At 42.0% G+C, this 20,163-nt stretch overlaps 1 protein-coding gene across 3 annotated transcripts in view; it reads left to right on the plus strand.

Moving 5' to 3' along the window:
• The window catches only part of RGS6 (regulator of G protein signaling 6), a 481,401-nt gene that overhangs the window by 153,791 nt on the left and 307,447 nt on the right, over positions 1-20,163 (plus strand). The window lies entirely within an intron of this gene.

Here is a 20,163-nt window from a genome sequence, read left to right on the forward strand (position 1 = left end):
TAGACCAGTAAGCTTAACATCCATCGTGGGGAAAATGTTTGAGGGGCTATTGAGGGACTATATACAGGATTATGTGACAATAAATAGCATTATAAGTGACAGCCAGCACGGTTTTACTAAGGACAGAAGTTGTCAAACTAACCTAATCTGTTTTTATGAAGAGGTGAGCAGAAGTCTAGACAGAGGGGCCGCTGTGGATTTAGTGTTTTTGGACTTTGCAAAGGCATTTGACACTGTCCCCCATAGACGCCTAATGTGTAAATTAAGGACTATAGGTTTAGAAAATATACTTTGTAATTGGATTGAGAATTGGCTCAAGGACCGTATCCAGAGAGTTGTGGTCAATGATTCCTACTCTGAATGGTCCCCGGTAATAAGTGGTGTACCCCAGGGTTCAGTGCTGGGACCACTATTATTCAACTTATTTATTAATGATATAGAGGAAGGGATTAATAGCACTATTTCTATTTTTGCAGATGACACCAAGCTATGTAATATAGTTCAGACTATGGAAGATGTTCATGAATTACAGGCAGATTTAAACAAACTAAGTGTTTGGGCGTCCACTTGGCAGATGAAGTTTAATGTAGATAAATGTAAAGTTATGCATCTGGGTACCAACAACCTGCATGCATCATAAAAAATAAATGAATAATGGGATGCAAGTGTGTGAAACATGGAGGAATAGTGTGTAAGTCATGAGGCGCAACGTGACTAGCCAGGTAGAAGCCTATTTGTGACGCCTTGATAATTCATAGAGCGGGCTACCCTGCTTGCTAGGCCAAACAACAACACACCATGCTCTCCCAGCATCAAAGACCTGGCTGTGTCCAAAAGAAGCGAATATAAGTAATAATGAAAAATACCTGGGGTATTAGTGATCATTTTGGCCAAAAGGACGCAAGCTCGCAATCCACGACAAGGATCCCCAGACTTGCGAGTCTGGGGATCCTCGCAAGTCTGGGGATCCTTGTCGTGGATTGCGAGCTTGCGTCCTTTTGGCCAAAATGATCACTAATACCCCAGGTATTTTTCATTATTACTTATATTCGCTTCTTTTGGACACAGCCAGGTCTTTGATGCTGGGAGAGCATGGTGTGTTGTTGTTTGGCCTAGCAAGCAGGGTAGCCCGCTCTATGAATTATCAAGGCGTCACAAATAGGCTTCTACCTGGCTAGTCACGTTGCGCCTCATGACTTACACACTATTCCTCCATGTTTCACACACTTGCATCCCATTATTCATTTATTTTTTAGGCACTTCACTCATTACTGCCCCCTATATTTCACTCACATTATTACACTTGCACATACACTATTCATTTATTATTTCTTACTACACATCCCATGCACCACATACCACTCCCCTCAAGACTAGTGGGAGTGGCTATTATTATTTAAAGCACCTGCTCACTCGCCTTCATCAGCGTTTCAGACCTGGCTGTGTCCATTTGTAAGTATGGCCTTTTTCGGTGTTTTTGAATAAATGTCCTTGTTTTTATCTGTTTTGTCTGCATGCATCATATGTCCTAGGGGGAGCTACACTGGCGGATTCACTTGTTGAGAAGGATCTGTGTGTACTTGTAAATCATAAACTCAATAACAGCATGCAGTGTCAATCAGCTGCTTCAAAGGCCAGCAGGATATTGTGGTGTATTAAAAGAGGCATGGACTCGCGGGACAGGGATGTAATATTACCACTTTACAAAGCATTAGTGAGGCCTCATCTAGAATATGCAGTCCAGTTCTGGGCTCCAGTTCATAGAAAGGATGCCCTGGAGTTGGAAAAAATACAAAGAAGAGCAACGAAGCTAATTAGGGGCATGGAGAATTTAAGTTATGAGGAAAGATTGAAAGAATTAAACCTATTTAGCCTTGAAAAAAGACGACTAAGGGGGGACATGATTAACTTATATAAATATATTAATGGCACATACAAAAAATATGGTGAAATCCTGTTCCTTGTAAAACCCCCTCAAAAAACAAGGGGACACTCCCTCCGTCTGGAGAAAAAAAGGGTCAAGCTGCAGAGGCGACAAGGCTTCTTTACATTGAGAACTGTGAATCTATGGAATAGTCTACCGCAGGAGCTGGTCACAGCAGGGACAGTAGATGGCTTTAAAAAAGGGTTAGATAATTTCCTAGAACAAAAAAATATTAGCTCCTATGTGTAGAAATTTTTCCTTCCCTTTTCCCTTCCCTTGGTTGAACTTGATGGACATGTGTCTTTTTTCAGCCGTACTAACTATGTAACTATGTAACTATGAGTGTCTTAGACATGAGCGAACCGAACTTTACCGGGTTCGGCCGAACTCGTTTTGACCGAACCCGGCAGGAGACAGTCACTGTGCAGGGTGCTGAAAGAGTTTAAACTGTTTCAGCACCATGGACAGTGACTTCCGATTCCAATATACATGAACGTGTAAAAAAAAAAAAAAGTTCTGACTTACCGATAACTCCCGGCTTCTTCCTCCAGTCTGACCTCCCGGGATGACAATTCAGTCCAAGTGACAGCTGCAGCCAATCACAAGCCAAGCACAGGTTGCAGCGGTCACATGGACTGCTGCTTCATCCAGGGAGGTGGGGCCAGATGTCAAGAGAGGCGCATCACCAAGGACGCGTCACCAAGGCAACAGCCGGGAAGTTCTCGGTAAGTACGAACCTCTTTTTTTTTAAACAGGTTACTCGATATGGTAATCGGAATGCACTGTCGAGGGTGCTGAAAGAGTTACTGCCGATCAGATAACTGTTTCAGCACCATGGACAGTGACTGACGTCGACTAGCCTCATCTCTATGATGGCGGCTGCGCGAAAATAACGCAGCCGCGCATCATACACGGATGACACACGGAGCTGTCAAGTGCCTTTTGCGCACGCAAAACGCTGCGTTTTTTGCGCGCGCAAAACGCACACGCTCGTGTAAATCAGGCCTTAGGGTGAGTTCACACACTGTGGAATTGCAATTTACAAAAAAGTTTTAAAAACCCCAGCCGAATTGCGGGTATGCTTTGCATTTTCTGATCTGCAGCATGTCATTTCTGTTGTGGATTTCTGGCAGGTTTTCACTGCGGATTTCACCCTTTTCAATGCATGGGGTGAAATTCGTACTAAAATCCACATTTAGTGACCGCAGATATTGGGAAAGATTTACTAATAGTGTTAAAATTAGACACCAAGATTAGATGCACCAAATTTATCACAAGGCTCATGCTGGTTGATAAGTTTGGCACATCTTTAGACATTTCTGCTTAACCCCTTAACGACGTGTCACATACAGGTACGCTATAACCGTTAAGGAGAAGTATGTCGCGGGCTCACAGGCTGAGCTCGCTCCATACTATGCAGGTGACGGCTGTGTTACACAGCCGACACCTCACTGCAATGGGCGGAATCCAAGTTAACTTTGATTCCGCCTGTTTAACACCTTAAATGCTGCGGTGAATCGCGACCGCGGCATTTAAATTGTTAGAATCACGGGGGTGCCCCCTCAAACATTTCATCGCGCCCCTCTGCAGTGCGATCAGCCATTTACAGTGATTATGGCAGCCTGGGGGACTGTCAGAATCCCGATATACTGCAATACATTAGTATTGCAGTATATAATGCAAGTGATCCAATGATCGCTGCTTCAAGTTCCCAAGGCGGACTAATAAAAAAAAGTAAGAAAACATTTAAATATTTTTATAATGTTCCAAAAAAAAAAAAAAAAAAAGTTAAAAAAACCCCCCTTTTCCCATACGTCTGTAAAAGGCCAAACTATCACAATACAATCATGTAAAATATAGAGCAAGTTACTAGCACTGTGGACATACTGTAAGCTATGATATTTTATCCCCTGAATTTATTACCAGACTGTTTTTGATTTGACAGCGGAAAGCCTTTGAAAAATCAAGGAGTTAGGGCCGTAATAAATCTTTAAATTTCCTGTAGTCGTGACAGTTTACACGGCCACATCAGAAAACACGAGACACATTAAATGTCAACATGTAACGCAATGCCCTATTTTTTTTCCTCCAGTAAAGTTCTCACTTCTGTAGAGCGTGTTTTCACTGCTATTTTATGGCATTAAATCTAAATTCACACTCGGACCACTTAATTCTCTGCTTTTGTGTTACTTTCCCTGTTTCCTATAAAGAAACTATTTTATAAAGTTCATTTTATTGATCTTTTAGCCATAGTAATTCGGAGTTCTTTAGAAATCTATCAAAATTAAAAAAATTGACAAGTTTTCCAGATAAACCTTTACAATTGTTTGTTCAGGTACAGTAGTTGAAGGTTATCTATTATTACAATGGGGCAGAGCAGAAGCTTGTAATGATAGAACTGAGCACTCACTATTTTATTTTATATAGGAGTTCTTTATACTTCACCACTACAGGAAAAATGGAAAGTTACGTTGCGCCTACTAAAATGACTGAACGACTTTGGAATTTTAGTGGAAGTCTGCACAAGGCTAGTCTAAAGTAAAAAAAAAACTTTTACAGTGAACCTCCAGTTTTCTCAAGTTCTGTACTCCTGGATAAGCATCCGGGAGAGAAGGCGGTTTTATATCCTGAGCAACTGTCTCATTTTGCTGGAGGTACAATCGAATGTTACTACCAGGGGCGATTCTAGCCTTTCTGCTGCCTAGAGATGAAACCGCGTGTTTTCTTAAGACACCTTTTTTCATTTTGTTGCCTCCCATTGCGAAATTGTATTGCAAAACCGACTATAGTCTAGCAAAACAAACGTAAAAATATATATATATATTTTTTAAGGGAAACTTTTTTACATATTACAACAAATGTGACTAAAGGTCTGTCGATCATCGGAGGGGTCCCAACGGTTGGACCCCCCAGCTACCTAACAGTTATCACCTCTCCAGTGGATAGGTGATAACTTCTTCTGACCGGAAGTGCCCACGTAGCGCTCCTAACCGCAATAGTGCCAACAGTGTCCCCCAAGCATAGTACTCCAGTGCCAAGCAATGTTCCCATGGTGCCCCAAAATTAATAGCACCCCCATGTGTTCATCATAATGCGCCCGAAAAGGAATAGTTCTTTCAAGCCGACCGCTGGCCTAACACCAAAAGTAAAAGTAAAAATGCTCCCCTAACCCCGCTTATACGTTGTGCAGGCTACAGACCTCCTGGCCTTTAGCCGAGTGGTCTGTTGGACGAAGCAGGCAGGTGTGTTGACGTCATTGCACCTGCTTACGCGGAAGACCTGCTGACTCATAGGCCGCAGGCCTAAAGTGATCTGTAGTCTACAAGGGTAAATGGCGAGGCATGGAGCCAACGGCTCCCGAGCTCCTCCGCAGTTTTCAAGTTAAATGCGCCGCTTGGCCCAGGATCCAATTGGTACCCGTCGGCAGACAATCCGTACTTTTAGCAACAGCTGTGCCTGGTATTACAATTCTCTACAGCTTCGTCCTGTTCAAGTAAAGGGGACTGCGCTAATACTAAAAGTACAGATCTGTGCAGCATGGAGCTGTGTAAATAATAAAGGGGATGTGGGCGTTCAGTGAATCGCCGCAGCCCATTACAACAGCCGATTGATGAAGGTGCTGAGGTTCGGACCCCTACTAATCTAATATTGGTGGTCTATCATAAGCAGAGGCCATCAATTTTAAAGCACCGTAACATGAAGAAGATGGCAATGTGGCACTGTATCCCAGTACGATATAAAATAACATTTCATTCCTTCCTTATATGATATTTAACTTGTAATGAGAACAAAATAAACTTGATCTAAAAAATATAACAGGAAATGGGATTCAAACCAGGTTTATGTGTTTTAACAAGGGCATATGCTAGTCTCGGCTGCAAAAAATCAGAGCAGACAGAGCCAGGAATAGTTTGCAAAGCAGGGATTTAGGTCTCTTTCCCACTGGTTGCTTGTAATGGGCTCTAGATCTGTCCTTGCACAGATGGTGATGTTTTAACAAGGCAGAAATGACAGCAGAAGAGAATGTAAATGTTGAGGGGAGAGGTTAAAGACAGGAAGTGCTGATGGAAATGAAATGACATTGATGTGTGGATCAAATCCTTAATGTCTCCTGGACAGTGCAGCAAAGACTTCAGTGATTTGATATTTATTGATGTTTAATTGCTCTGCTTATTACTTGTCCTTAGAATTTTTTCCATTCATGTTTTTCATTTTGCTAACCTTTTTTTTTTTTAGCTGATATATTAAGTTGCCTGATTATTAATTCATGCATCCATACTCACTTGTTGCGTTTTTATAAGGCTGTTTTCACACGGCTGTAATGGGTCTAGTTGTGATACCATACCTCCCAACTTTTAAGTATCGCAAAGCGGGACAACTGATGTGGCGCGTTTAGCGCAGCAATTTTTTCCGTGTTAAGCCACGCCTCTAACCCCGCCCATACACCTGATTCAGCCCACACCATATCATGCTCTCAGTGTCTCCCTACAGTATAATGCCAAATAGCTGTCCCCACATAGTATAAAGCCCCCGTAGTTGCCCCAATACAGTATAATGTCCACACAGATGCCCCATACAGTATAATGCCACATAGTGCCTAATAAAAAAAAAGGAAATACTTACCTAGCTCCGTTCCCACGACGAGTGGAGGAGATTCCTCTGCTCCTCCACTCTGTACTCGGAGTGGCTCGGCGCAGACTGTACCGTGCCTGTCTGTGAGGAGCGGCTCACAGCCGTTTCACACAGTGTATGCTGAAGCAGAGAACGGATGGTTCCTGGCTTAAGCAATGTATTCAACTGTATCTGCATTCTGAAGGCACAGATACAGTTGACACTGGGACATACCACCAGCCGCCCTGTACACTGGGACATCGCCTGGAATCCGGGACTGACCTGCTGAATCCGGGACAGTTGGGAGGTATGGTAATACCCCTATTTGTGCTTTTATTTACTTGTGTTCCGAATGCATTAAAGTGTTATTCCCATCACCTTTTGATCAGTGAGGGTCTGACTCCCGGTACTCCCACTGATACAAAGATTGAAGAGGCAGCATTGCTGGTTTAGTGCTATGTCCCATTTAGTTCTTCCCTGCACAGCTGGCTTCCGGTCACCCACTGTTCAAAGAACTGCAATACTGCTCCATTCAAATGAATAAGGTCATGCTGCAGTTTCCTGTACAGCGAGTGGCTGGGAGCACCCAGCTATCCTACACTAATGGCATATTCTATCTGCTTACTCATACATAGATGAGCATTGGGGATCTGTATTATCGTGCTAGGACTCTTGGAATGTGCAATAAAAGCCTATGTGAGGCCATACTACTTGTTTGGCTTTCCTAGAAACCGATAAGACAAAATAAGTTGTATAAAATAAAACAAGAAGACATCAGGACTCCTCTTTAGGGTCAGTTCACAATGGAAACCGCGTCTGAATCGGCGCCAAAAAACATCCTAAATCGCTCCCTATTGATTTCAGGATGTCTCTGCCTTTGACCTCCCTATGCAAACTATGGGAGGCAGAAATAACTTGTGCCGCTCCTTAAAAGCGTTTTTTTGCCCATGTTTTTTTTCTTTAACTTAGGAAAAAAACGCGGGCAAACAATGCAGTAAAAAAAAAAAAAGCTTCCAAAGATGCTGGCAATTAAAAATCTGCCTCAAAATTCCTGAAGGTAATTTGAGGCAGATTTTTCTTTTCTGCCTGTCCAACTGTGTGAACTTCATTTTAAACTGCTCATACTGTGTTCGTGAATGGGAGAATGCTGTAATACTGTCAATCGCTGCTACAAGTGTGTTGGCAATTCAGAGTGAACAGTAAAGGAAATAAAGGGAAAGCTGCGGCCCCTTCAAAACTGCTGATTGTGGGGGTGCCAGGAGTCAGACCCCCACCGATCAGATATTGATGACCTATGGACATGTTTAAAAAAATTCTCACTTTATGTGAATTGTGCGTTTCCCGTCTGTTTCTCTATGCATTAAGTACCATTGGTAAAAATTAAGGTTACAATAATTATTTACAATAATTTGCAAATAATTATTATTTACAATAATGTTGTTGAATCTTAGTCTGCCACAATTTCGCTTGCTGCAGTTGGGATGATAGTGATAATAGAAGTAGAATTCATTTTCAGTCATGTTGGTATGTGGCTATTAAAGCCTATTTAAAATTATATTAATGAGTACAGTAACTTTAGTATTTATTTACGATATTAAAACAAGTGACCGAATGGTAAATGATGTCAATATCACGCCTTTTCTGCAGATTTTGCTCGTTGGTCCTGTATTTAATAATGATGGTACTGGATCTTGCTGTCTCCTGATGACCGCATGCACAAAACTGGTGATATGAAAACTGTTCCAGAACATTGTAATGGAGTTCTTCCAAAGCTGCATCATAAAAGTTAACTCTCCAAATATGTTTTTTTTATGTTTTTTTTTTTTTCTTAATCCCTTACCTGGGTCCCATGCAAATAGTTCTTGAACAATCAAGCTCCTTGTTATAATGCTGATCAGTGGGGATCCAACTTCTGGGGCCCCGTAGATCCTGTGAGTGAAGTCGATGGGCGCGTGCAAAATTGTTGATTGCTACGGCTGTGCATCCGTACCCATCCATAATTGTTGATGCGTTGCTATGTGACGCCACGGGGTTCCCAAAGAAAATGGCACCTGAGCGATCATGTGACATATTCAAGTGGTTGGGACATATTGGTGACATCATTTGTAGCTTCTTTTTTTGCGGGTTAATTAAAAGAAAATGGCTAGGAAATCAGGGCAAGGAGGAATCCACACAGGGTACAGAGTGAGGACCAAAATAGTCATAAGCTTTACATCTGAATGTACTGCTGCAGCAAATGGGCATTTACATTTTGCTGTGTGGCCCCACTCTTATTTGTTACGCCCCTGCACTTTTGACAAAGTCTTTAATAGTAGAGACCAGGATAGCAGTTATTTAACAATCCGTCTCACAAAGATACCGAATATGAATTGAATTCTATAGGCAAATACTTTAAACTGCATGTCCCTTTCACATTTGTGAGAAAGATGTTGCGGCATGCTTCATCACATGCCATACTACGAATGTATGGTCCTATTTAGAGCTTACCTGTAGTAGAGGACATAGTACCTCACAGATGCTTTATACGGCAGCACTACAGGCATGCTGTGGACATGTAGTGCAATACATTGCATGACTGTTCACACATGACCGTTCTATGCTTTCTTTTTTCCAGCTGTGTATATCAGAGTACAGATATAGGTAGTTTTTGTATGTATGTATGTATGTATGTATGTATGTGTGTGTGTGTGTGTATGTATGTATGTATGTATGTGTATATATATATATATATATATATATATATGCCCCTTTATCCACACACACATATCCACACGCACACTTACACACACACACATACACACACATATCCACACTCACACTTCCACACACACACATATCCACACGCACACATTTCCGTGTTTGGGTGTGGATGTGTAATCTTCTTACCGGTGGCTGTATTTGTGATTTATCCACACATGATTCGCTGTGGTAGTTGGGGATTCCTATTATTGGTCACATGACACAGCGGAGGACCAGAAGGGAGTGGATAACTCACATATACAGCCGCCGGTAAGAAGATTACATTCCCACAATTGACATAATGTGCCTTTCCAAAGGGCCAGGGAATAACATTTTTTGTGGGGGTGTTTCTTTAAGTACATAAAGAAAAAATCTAACTAAAAGAGCCTTTAAATTGAGCTGATGGAGAAGTAAAGTATCCTTTATGTGGACATGTCCGTTTTGCATAGATTGGCTTCATGTGGTCAAGCTTTTAAAAGGAATAACGGAGTCTTTTAAATACTCCATTTGTGATGCAGAAATACAAGCAATATTGTTTTTATATGTCTAGATCCATAAGAAGTTTATGACCGAGATAAAACTGCTAAGCTGTTAATGTCAGTTCCATTTACTCTCTTGTGCTTTTATCTGTCAATGTAATATGCTTATTTTACAGGAAGAAGCTTTTGGTACTTCCTGGGCTGAGAGCAGATGCTGAGCTTAGCTTTCACATCAGGAATCACAACCATCTTATTTTTTCCTCTTTGAGGAATAATAAATACATAGCAATGGAAATGTCCCTATTGCATTAACCATACTGAAACGAGTTGAGATATTGTGGACGCGCTAACCAGTGAATCACATAATATCTTTGTTTCCAGATGAAATACCTCCTTATCATAAATATCCTAGCAAGATTTAAAAAAGTATTCCCATCTAAAGCATTTGACATCCATAGGATATGTCATAAATGCCTGATAGGTTGTGGTCCCACCACTCGGGAGAACGAGGGCCTCTAAACCTCTGTTTACAGATACATAGTGGCGCCTGTGGCCCCTTGTTGCATCAATTTCAATGGAGAGGTTCTTCCTGTAAGGGTCTGTTCACATCAGCGTTCGGTTTCCGTTGATGGGTTCCGTCAGGCCTTTCCGTCAAAGGAGCCCATCAACGGAAAGGCAAATTGTAAGCTTTTTGTTTTTTTGGGCGAAAACAATAGCGCAGTCAGCTAAACAATAGCGCTATTGATTCCATCTAAACGGAAGCCTTAAGGAACGGAGACAAATGGAAACCATTTGCAATGGAAGCATTACCATTGAAATCAATAGTAATGCAAACGGTAGCTATGGTTTCCGTTTGCCTTTCCGTAGATGGGTTCCTCCGACGGAAATGTCTGACTGAACCCATCAACGGAATCCGAACGCTGATGTGAACAGGCCCTAACTCCCATACACTGGAGTGAAGAGGTCTGCATGCAAAGGTGGCCACTTCTTCATCTAAGCCAATGCAGCTGGCGGACACTCGGGTCTGTAAATTGTCCAGTCAGGCCACATCCCTAGTTGCCAAATGTCTTTAAATTTACCTACAGTTCATAAAAATCAGGCGTGATAAAAGAAATGCATCCAAAGAGATGCGTCCATGATATTGTAATTGTAATTATCATCATTTGAAAGTTCACAGTAAATGCTGTTAGTGTTCATATTAGTATTCAGAGCTATAGACATATATGTCTTAGAATCTTATCATTCATTTTTGCTTGTTTAATTTGTCCATAAAACTGTTGCAGGCGAAGTTGGCAAGAGAAATTCTCTAATTTCTGTATTGTCTGATAACATTACTTCACATGTTCTGCTAATTATAGTGTACAGAAAACAAGCCACTGTAGCCAGCTTACCCAGCAGGATCGGTAAAACGTGATTGTTTGTTTTTAAAATGGCTTATTATGCGATACAACCCACCCCATACTTTTACTATATCAAAGAAAGGTAAGGATTGTGAACATTTTGAGCTATACTGGCTGAAAGATTGACCTACTTAATGGAAGCCTTGCTTGAAATGGTCATAGTCTGGACTCGCAGTGGAGTGTGATTGTGAACTGTACATCACTTTCAGGAACACTTGCAAGTTTTCACAGTGTCCTTTTTATCCTTGGATATGTATCTTATTTTTGTAGCCAGTATAGAGCAAGACTTTTAAAATGCAAATAAGTATTTTACAATTTACATTAGAGCTTTCCCATTGGACTTTCACATATGGCAAGACCGCAAAGGGTTCCTGTAAATTATGTTTTCATGTACTATCACGGACTTCCATTCCTACTGAAAAACTTGATCTGTGCATTATCTGACGTTACTGTGGTACTGGTCCAGTGTTTGACTGGCGCATTTAAATGGTTGACATATATGATGAAAATCTCATGGTTCTGTCACGTGACTGCATAAAACAGAGGTCTCAAACACGCGGCCTGCTGAAGCGGTCATCTGCGGCCTGAGCAGAGATCAAGCCCGAAGGAGTGTCGCACACACCCCCCTGAAGATAGTGCCACGCCACATACCCCACTCTGTGGACAGCGCTGCACCCCCCTCTCAATAGATAGCTTCTCTAGAGCTCCCTCTAGGAGTGGAACCCCCAGCCAGAGCGCTCTGGTCGGGGATTTTGCTGATAGACGAGGCCTCATCTATTAGCGGAATCCCAGACCAGTGCGTCAGCAACGCCCTGGCCAGGCATTCTGGTCCAGGAGGAGCCACTGACATCACTGTCCATATATGGACAGTTATGTCAGAACGGTCTATATATGGACCGTGATGTCAGTGGCTCATATATATAAATATATATATATATATATATATATAATTTAGCGACACTTAAACTAGAAAACTGGAATGTTAAAATAAACATGTGGAGTAAACTCGGAAATTTCCGGTAAGTTTAAACCTAGCGGTATTGTTATAGTAATGTAGTATTATTATAGTAATGTAGTATTGTTATAGTGATGTAGTATTGTTGTATCAGTTCAAATTACTAATTGATTAACAATTTTGTATTTTATCAAATTTGAAAGTAATGCGGCCCGTCAACTTCACATTTTTTTCTCTGTGCGGCCTGTTTACCTGGCCGAGTTTGAGAACCCTGGCATAAAATATTGACAAGTCAATAGCTATAGTAACGATACAAGTGTCTACATGTGCTACAGTAGTTGTAATTGAACAGTGCAGAATTTATATAGTAAAAAGTTTATTCAATGTAGACCTTTTGTTCTGTTATCAACTTTTGCAAATTTAGGTTTGTGGTTCTCCTTGACAAGGGGTTTATAAACCATTCATGAATGTGTTTTTGTTATTTGACTTTATATTTTAGCAAAGTAATTAGCTATTCCTAACTTGCAGTCTATTATTTAGGCAGCTCATCAATTGCTTTTATCCTGAGACAACCGACTTCTTACAGCACATCTGGAATATTATTTTGCTTTGTGCAATCCTACCTTTGAAATATCGGTGGATATTTTTATTTAGGGAAAATCTTCTAATTTATTCACCTGGGATATCCTTCTATATGGTAACAGCCATATTCTCATTCCTCCCATGTGCACACCAACGCTGGAGCTTCAAGCCTCTGTAAATTCCTGAAAAGGATCTGGCTGCAGGGAAAGCAAACAGAGGGACATTTATGAAGGGTAAAAGTAGTCATGGCAACGCTAAAGTGACGATATTTGTACCATTTCTGTCGTATGCCTAGGCTTGAATTCAAAGGGTTTCCAACTCTGCATCCGCGCTGCTCAGCATTCAGCAAAGCATTTGTCTTTTTATTTTGCCAAGTGGTTAAAGGAATAGACAGCAACATATATTAATAGATAAGACACTTGGAATTAAAGTAAATACATTTGTTCAAACAAAGCTCCAATATTTCTGATAATCTTTCTGCTATTAATGAGTTTATTTTACAGGCGTGACTTTAAGTTGCTTTCTTTAGCTTCCAAGTAAAAATGCAGCACCGTTTCTATTGTGTTGCTGTGATGCTACAGTATCTTTTCCAATATTATCAGATCATTCAGCAGGAACATGGCCAGATACTTTAAATAACTGAGGTCAGGGACTGAATATTAATAAAAAAAATATCAGAACAGAGACTACGGAAGTTATTACAAATGATGGACGTCTTATGAAAGGCTGTTTGTTTCATGGCTGCTTATGATTCTACACCCGGTTTAACTATTGCAGCACTATATAGGTAAACCATTACTCTTTTTAGTAGTTGTGTAAGTAGGTGGTACTCTTGGTGCTCTTTCAAATAAGTTCCTGCGAAAAGGTTGATTATATCTAGCCACATGGTCGGACTGGGTCACCAGAGTACCAGAGGATCCTCCAGTGGGCCCAGATTGACCCAATAATGGGTCTTAAAAGGTCTAACAGGGGACAACCCCATTTGGAGCTGACTTGGGTTCTAGGCACTTGTCACTATGGTCTATTTCTTATGGGTGATTCACAAATAACCGATTAGACCCTACTGACGATATGTTCTGTGTGCACAATAATAAGTGGATGAGCAAATGTTCTGTAGAGATGGTGGGTGGGCCCTCAAAATCATTCCCTCTGGTGGGTCCAAGGGACCCCAGTCCAACGTGGTCTACCCAGCTTGTTTGTTGACAACACTTCTGGATGCTGATGAGTGGCAATATTGGTTGTCATCCAGCTTACCCAATACATGTATAACTAAGAAATCGTTTTTTTAGTCCTGTATCTTCCACTTCATTCAGTTATATTGGCCACTATGAAATTGTACTTTAATGTATTAAGTTCTACAACAATATACCATAAACGTAGATGTAACTGACGTCTTTAAAATGGCTGTAAAACTGCAGAGAAATGGGAATGAAAGCGGCCAACAGACAGGGCTCCCCTTTTAGTGCGCCGCCTAGCTTACTGGTACATCGATGCATGGAGACGACTGAACTGCTCTTAGCTCCCATTATAGTAATCCTTTATGCAGTCTTATACATGTCCTTGTTGTAAAGTGTACCTGTTTCATGACATGTCCACTCATCGAAGTATAATAAAAGTGGCAAAATTTAGGCTAACCTAGTCACGAGCAGATACTCAGTCTAGTTGTCTTGACAGAACCTACTTCGTGATGGTTTAATCATAATAATAATAATACAGTTTACTATTTTACTAACATTTGACCTAGTAGATACCAGATGTAAAAAGGACACATCCTATGAGCGTGCACATAATATTGGTGAAGGTGGGCAGCTCAACAACTAAATCCTGTGCGGCATCCTCTGGTCATGAATTTCACTGGTTGCTCCCTTTTTTTAAAATTTGAGAGCTAATACAAGCTTGTGAGTTTTACTACACGTCTAAAGAGGACCTATCAGTCAGGGTGGAGGAGTAGGTATACTTCTTTCCCCACACTGCGCTTTCCAGGTCATTCCCCCGGTCCCCTCACTCACATTTCCCTCTTTTGAAGTCCACACCCTCAGACTCTTTCACCCTTTCTCCCTCCGAGTGGCAGTTGTCTACCGCCCCCCGGGCTCACCCCGCCAATTCCTGGATCATTTTGCTGCCTGGCTTCGACAATTTCTATCCTCTGAAACACCCACTCTCATCATGGGTGACTTCAACATCCCCATTGATAACCCAATCTCCTCATCTGCCTCCCAGTTTCTATCTTTAACCTCGTCCTTAGGTTTGTCACAAGTTACTAACTCTCCTACACATGAAGACGGGCATTCGCTTGACCTGCTCTTCTTCCGGCTCTGCTCAGTTTCTGACTTTATTAACTCTCCTCTCCCGCTTTCTGACCACAGTCTTCTCTCCTTTACTATCAAATATTCTCTGCCTCCTCAGGTCATCCCTACGTATCAGACATACAGAAATCTACATGCCATTAACACTGTGAAACTCATAGACAGTCTACAGTCCTCATTGTCCCCTATCTCTTCCCTCTCCTGTCCCAATCTGGCTGCCAAACTTTGCAATAACACTCTCAAAAATGCATTGGATGAAGCAGCCCCCCCTACACTCCAAACCACCCGACACAGACTACGACAACCCTGGCACACGCCTCAATCCCGCTTTCTTCAGCAGTGCTTGAGATGTGCCGAGCGACTGTGGAGAAAATCGCATTTGGATGCAGATTTCCTCCATTACAAATTTATGCTCAAAACTTATAACTCTGCCCTTCACCGAGCTAAACAAGTCTATTTCACTTCTCTCATCTCCACACTATCTAATAATCCAAAACGCCTCTTTGATACTTTTCACTCCCTCCTTAGTCCTAAAGTGCAGACGCCGATCACTGATCTCTGTGCTGAAGACCTGGCCAATTATTTTAAAGTTAAAATTGACAACATCCGGCATGATATTATCTCCCAGTCCCCTAGTAACATCGATCCCCTTCCCTCCCGCACTCCCTCTTCTTCACTCTCAGCATTTGACCCAATAACTGAAGAAGTCTCGAGGCTCCTCTCTTCTTCTCGTCCTACTACCTGCCCTAGTGATCCTGTCCCCTCACACCTCCTCCAGCCCCTCTCCCCAGCTGTCACTGGTCACCTGACTAAAATATTTAACCTCTCTCTTTCCTCTGGTATCCTTCCCTCCTCTTTTAAACATGCCATTATAAACCCATTACTGAAAAAAACAACTCTTGACCCATCCAGCGCTGCTAACTACTGACCAGTCTCTAATCTGCCCTTCATCTCCAAACTCCTGGAACGCTTGGTCTACTCTCGCCTTATCCGCTATCTCTCTGCTAACTCCATTCTTGACCCCTTACAATCTGGTTTCCGCACTCTACACTCCACAGAAACTGCCCTTACTAAAGTCTCAAATGATCTCTTGGCGGCTAAATCAGACGGTAAATCTTCTCTCCTGATTCTTTTGGATCTCTCTGCAGCCTTTGACACTGTAGACCACAAACTCCTACTTAACATGCTCAACTCTATTGGCCTCAAGGATGCGGTTCTCGCTTGGTTTTCCTCCTATCTCTCTGACCGCTCATTCAGTGTGTCATTTGCTGGTTCCACCTCTTCTCATCTTCCCCTTGCTATCGGGGTTCCTCAGGGATCAGTCCTAGGTCTGCTTCTCTTTTCTCTCTACACAGCCCCTATTGGACAAACCATCAGCAAATTTGGCTTCCAGTACCATCTCTACGCTGATGACACCCAATTATATGTCTCTTCCCGTGACATCACCCCTGCTCTAATACAAAACACCAGTGATTGTCTATCCGCTGTCTCTAACATCATGTCCTCACTATATCTGAAACTGAATCTTTCTAAAACTGAGCTCCTTGTGTTCCCACCATCTACTAACCTCCCTAAACCTGATGTCTCCATCTCTGTGTGTGGCACCACCATAACTCCTAGGCAGCACGCCCGCTGTCTTGGGGTTATTTTTTACTCCGATCTTTCCTTTACTCCTCACATACAATCACTTTCACGCTCCTGTCATTTTCACCTCAAAAACATCTCCAGAATCCGCTCTTTTCTTACGGAGGAAACCGCCAAAACTCTCATTGTTGCTCTCATTCACTCTTGTCTTGACTCCTGTAACTCATTACTAGTCGGTCTTCCCCTCAACAAACTCTCCCCTCTCCAATCTATCCTCAATGCAGCAGCCAGGCTCATCTTTATGACCAACCGCTACACCAACGCCTCTACCCTGTGCCAGTCACTGCACTGGTTGCCCATCCCCTTCAGAATAAAATTCAAACTTATTACTCTCACCCACAAAGCTCTACACAGTGCTGCACCTCCTTACATCTCCTCCCTCATCTCTGTCTACCACCCTACTCGGGCTCTACGTTCTGCCAACGACCTTAGATTAAAATCCTCCATAATACGAACCTCCCACTCCCGTCTCCAAGATTTCTCTCGTGCAGCACCCGTCCTCTGGAATGCGCTACCCCAGACAATCCGATTAATTCCCAATATCCACAGTTTTAAACGTGCCCTGAAAACACATCTATTTAGACAGGCCTATAACATTCCCTAATCTGACTCCTTTCCATGGCCCTCCTTTTAGATTAGTCATCCGAATAAGATTCCCTCACACTCCTTCTCTTCATGTCCGTCATACACGGATACTGGCTGGTGACTGGCTCATGCAGCTTTATGTTACCACCGCATGTGTATAAAAATGGCCGGACCATTGTACAGAACAAACACTGTTACACTTTGTGTCTCCCTTATTTACTCATAGATTGTAAGCTCTTGCGAGCAGGGTCCTCACTCCTCAGGTTTGAATTGTAAATGATCTTTGTCACTATGTAATGTCTGATATTGTTTGTTTCATGTTCCCTCTAAATTGTAAAGTGCTGCGTAATATGTTGGCGCTATATAATTAAAGATTATTATTATTATTATTATCATGGTACTTTAGTAATCCATATAGTTGATTAGCAACTGAAATATAATATACGGCTACTACATGTTTGCTTTATATTCGGATTAACTCCGGTTTTGAATTTGTATGCATGGATGCCTTTTGAAGTTAGTTATTAGATTAAAACCTGACGTTTCATTGCATATATTAGTGTGTCCGTGTGACAAATTGGGACTGTGTTTCCCCGGCAACAAGGAAATGAGGATTTATGATACTGTCCCTCTGCAGATTATTATGGAAGTAAGAACAATTCTAGCTCTTTAGTCCTACAAAAGCCTGTTCTCTACAGTAAGACTATCTGCCCATTAAAAATCTACATAATACATAATCTTGACTGGTTCATTTTGCTAGGTTGCCTTCTTAGCGGTTAGTCAGGTCTTGAAAGTCTAAAAAACTATTATCAAGGCTAAATACATTAAAATGTATCACACAGGGATGAGAAGTTAAATGACACTTATGAGAAATGACTATGGAAATATTGCTTTTGTTAGTAATGTATAATACAATTGTGTTAACGACAATAGTATATTTATGCTGTGTATTACAGGGCTCAAGCAGGGTACTCTGTCAGTGATGCCTAGTTTTAGGGGAATTTATTAAGACTTGCATTTTATACACCAATCTAAATATAAAGAAAGTTGGAGTAAGATGCGACGCATTGACTAAGAAGTGAATACCTCTAATTTTATGGATGAAGGAAGGAAAAAAATAATTTGCAGTGTTCTGGTCACCGCGCCCGGCAGGTAAGTATCAGGAGGATGTAAGATATTGTAAAGTACTTTTATTGAAACAGACTACGCGTTTCAGGTCCGAACTTCATCAACGGTCCTGAAACATGTAGTCTTTTTCAATAAAGGTACTTTACAATGTGTTACGTCCTCCTGATACTTGCCTGCCAGGCGCCGTGACCAGAACACTGCAGATTTTTTCTTCCTTCAGCAATACAATTTCTTCATCCCTGGCTTGAGAACTACCCTCCAACGGATCGCAGCGGGAGGCAGCTGGTTACCACCATAGACTCACGGATGCTATGCAATAATGTTGCGCCTATTCCAGCACAACTGCTCTAGGTCAGTCTGCTTTCAGAGAAGGCAAACTGTGTATATGCCCTGCACATAATGTTATCACCTTAGAGGAGCACAACTTCCTCTTTCTCCCCCCCCCCCCCTATATCTATATCTTAACAAATTTTTCACATTTTTCAGCTGTTTGTGTGCCACAATTGAGGTTATGTACCACGGCCGTGCAACACCATTGCGGTGCAAAAACCCTGCCGTGCGCCATCCATTTCCCCCTTTCCCATCGGACGGACTGTAAAATAAATAAGTATATTCACCATGACTCTTCTCCCCTCCGACTCGCTCAGCACTCGGACAGTCATACAAGTGTCAGAACCTTACATGCGATACAGCACTTAGCGTCATCACATACAACGTCCAGATGCTGCCCGGCGTCAGCATGTTGGCTGAGCCGCGACATGCTGAGCAAGCTGGAAGGAAGGAGAAGAGCGGTGAGGTGAGCATACATATTCATTTTTTCTTTGTCTGAAGTGGGGGTTGGCTTGGGGGGAGGCTGTACGGGGCATAGGCCTCTAACTTGCTACGCCCCACAGAGTGAAATCTACGACCGCTAGGAGATCTCCACTATAATTTATGCCAGCTTTCTGGCGTAAATTATGATAAAGTTGTTCAGCCGCTGTATATAATATAGTATAGGGCAAAAAGTATGTGGACACTACTCGTAATTATTGAGTTCAGGTGTTTCAGCCACACCCATTGCAAACAGGTGCATAAATTCAAGCACACCGCGATCTCTGTAGACAAACATTGGTGGTAGTAGTATGGGTTTTACTGAAAAGCTCAGGGACTTTAAACATGGCACAACAATATGCCACCTTTGCCACAAGTCAGTTGCTAGATCTACCCCAATCAACCGGAAGGTCTATTATTGTGAGGTGAAAGCATCTAGAAGCAACAACCGCGCAACTGCGAGGCGGTAGACCACACAAACTCAGAGCGGGAACGCTGAGTGCTGAAGCGCGTGGTTCATAAAAATCGTCTATTCTCTATTTCAGCACACGCTACAGTATTCCAAACTGACATCAGTACAATACAGTTTTGGCAGCGATAAACTCCTCATGTGTCGGCCACAACGGTATAAATAATCTGCATTATCTGTATATAGATACCCTGTACAATAAACACAGCAGTAGGAGCTTCATTAAACTGGAGCTTCATTAAATGGGTCTTCATGAGATCACAGTTCCAAGAGTTGAATGGAAAAGTGTAAAGTATGCAGCCACTGGACTATAGAGCAGTGGAAACATGTTCCATAGAGTGATCAACAAAGTATACAGTAGGCACTATTAGACTGCCAGATAGTGAAACATGAATGGAGGAGGGATGATGATCTGGGACTGTTTTTCTAAGGTTTGGGCTAGGCCCCTTATTTCCAGTGAAGGGAAATCTTAATGCTACATCATACAAAGACATTTTAGAAAATTCTATGCAAACTTAGTGGTAACAGTTT

The sequence above is a fragment of the Rhinoderma darwinii genome, chromosome 12 (assembly GCF_050947455.1).
Source record: "Rhinoderma darwinii isolate aRhiDar2 chromosome 12, aRhiDar2.hap1, whole genome shotgun sequence".
Classification (NCBI taxonomy): Eukaryota; Metazoa; Chordata; class Amphibia; order Anura; family Rhinodermatidae; genus Rhinoderma; species Rhinoderma darwinii.